Here is a 2,410-nt window from a genome sequence, read left to right on the forward strand (position 1 = left end):
ATGCAAGCATGCTGCCATGGCAGTGATGCAAGCATGCTGCCATGGACGAACAGGAGTTCACCAAGGAGCTGGACCAGTGGGTGGAGCAGCTGAATGAGAAGCAAGTGTGGATGCTGTGCGAGAAGGCTAACGAAATTTTAACAAAGGAATCAAATGTACAAGAGGTTCGCTGTCCGTGGAGATGTGCATGGCCAATTCCATGACCTTAAGGAACTCTTCAGAATCGGTGGAAAATCACCAGCTACAAACTATCTATTCATGGCGACTATGAAGACAGAGGTTACTATTCTGTGGACACTGTGACTCTTCTTGTAGCATTAAAGGTGCGCTATCCAGAGCGCCTTACAATATTGCGAGTAAATCATGAAAGCCGACAGATGACCCAAATGTACGGCTTTTATGATCAATGTCTATGAAAGTATGGAAAGCCAACGTCTGGAAATACTTCACAGACCTCTTTGATTACCTTCCACTGACAGCTTTAGTGGATGGGCAGATATTCTGCCTCCATGGTGTCCTCTCTCCATCCATAGATACACTGGATCATATAAGAGACCTGGATCGTTTACAAGAAGTTCCACATGAGGGCCCAATGTGTGATCTCTTATGGTCAGATCCAGATGACCGTGGCGGATGGGGTATTTCACCACGTGGTGCTGGCTACACCTTTGGACAAGATATTTCTGAAACATGTGACCATGCCAACGGTCTCACACTGGTGTCTCGTGCTCACTAGCTTGTAATGGAAGGTTATAATTGGTGTCATGATCGGAATGTGGTCACCATTTTTAGTGGGCCCGATTACTGCTACCGCTGTGCTGCTATCATGGAATTAGATGACACTTTAAAATATTCTTTTCTTCAGTTTGACCCAGCACCTCGTCTTGGAGAGCCGCATGTAACCAGGCATACCCCAGATTAATTCCTATAACTTCTTCCCCAGGACCTTTCTTTGTATGTGGAAGTATTCCTAGCTCTCTCTCTCTCTCTCTCTCTCTCTCTCTCTCTCTCTCTCTGTATATGTATATATATGTGTGTATATATATACATATATATATATATACACACACACACAGAGATATATATATATATATATATATATATATCTGTGTGTGTGTGTGTGTGTGTGTGTAAACCACAGTTATCTATGTGTTTCTGTAACAAATTGTCATGTGTTTTGACATTATAAACTATATCATGGAACAAACGTGCCATACTAATAATGAGCATTTAGCACAATTTGAGACTGAAATTATTACACTGTGTTCTAGATCAGTCTGCCTGCTGTGTTGTAGGAACCATTCTTCTTGGCTGGTTAAGCAAAAGGAGTCACTGACTGCTTCATCTCCTCTGTGCTTGGAAATTTAGTTACAGTGTTTAACTGGCATGAATTAATAGTGTCGGTGTTTTATTTTTAATGATTTCACAAGCTGACTTCCACTATTAATTCATTACCCTTTATTTTATTGAAATGTATAACTAACTGAAGAAGAGATTCTTGGGAGTATGTTGTTATAACATTAAAGAGATTTCCTTTCATGATCTAAATTAGTGTTTGATGTTGATCTGCATATTTCTGTATATTTGTCCTGACAGAACTTGCATCCTGTTTGGTGCACTGAACAAATAAACTTTGCAACATAAAAAAAGCTATATAAAGAGGAGATTCTATTAATTATTTGGGATATAAAATAGCTCTACAAAAAATTAGACCCCAAAGGTACAAATGAAGAGAGATCAGTTGTGGTCTATTAATGACTTTCAAAATTATTTGGAGATGTTTACCATCTATGAAATGATGTTGGGGTAAAAAATTAGGAACTGAGCTTTTTGTTCAAAACCTTAGAGGGTGACAAGGGCTTACATAGTCTAAGAGACTTATCAGCTAAAGCTGAGAAAGAATTGGCATTGGTGGAAAAGAAAGTACAGGAAGGACAAGTGGATCATGTGGATCTAAAGCTTGATTGCATTTTGGGTGTTTTACCCTCTGTGCATTCTCCTACAGGAATTTTAACACAGAGAAAAGATATTATATTAGAATGGATATTTCTACCAAATAAACAGAGTAAAAAATTAAAAACATATATGGAAATTATCTCTGACTTGATTTTAAAAGGAAAATTGTGACTTTGTCAATTAGCAGGAGTAGACCGAGCAGAAGTTTTAGTACCTTTAACTAAGGAGGAAAAGCACAAATTATGAGCAGAAAGTGAACCTTGGCAAAGAGCTTGTAGTAATTTCTTCGGAGAGATTAACAGCAAATATCCCCAAAGTGAGATATTTCAACTTATAAAGAGAGCTGATTGTCTTCGGCCTCCCATTGTTCAGGAAACACTCATATCTGGAGCCCATACATTTTATACAGAAGCAAACCAACAAGGAAAGGCAGGTTATGAGTCCGAAAATTTAA

General features: G+C 38.5%; 1 pseudogene; it reads left to right on the plus strand.

The window, feature by feature from the left end:
• The first annotated feature begins 41 nt into the window (after positions 1 to 41).
• LOC118575425 lies at positions 42 to 931 on the plus strand (annotated as a pseudogene).
• The last annotated feature ends 1,479 nt before the right edge of the window (positions 932 to 2,410 follow it).

Source organism: Onychomys torridus, unplaced genomic scaffold (assembly GCF_903995425.1).
Source record: "Onychomys torridus unplaced genomic scaffold, mOncTor1.1, whole genome shotgun sequence".
Classification (NCBI taxonomy): Eukaryota; Metazoa; Chordata; class Mammalia; order Rodentia; family Cricetidae; genus Onychomys; species Onychomys torridus.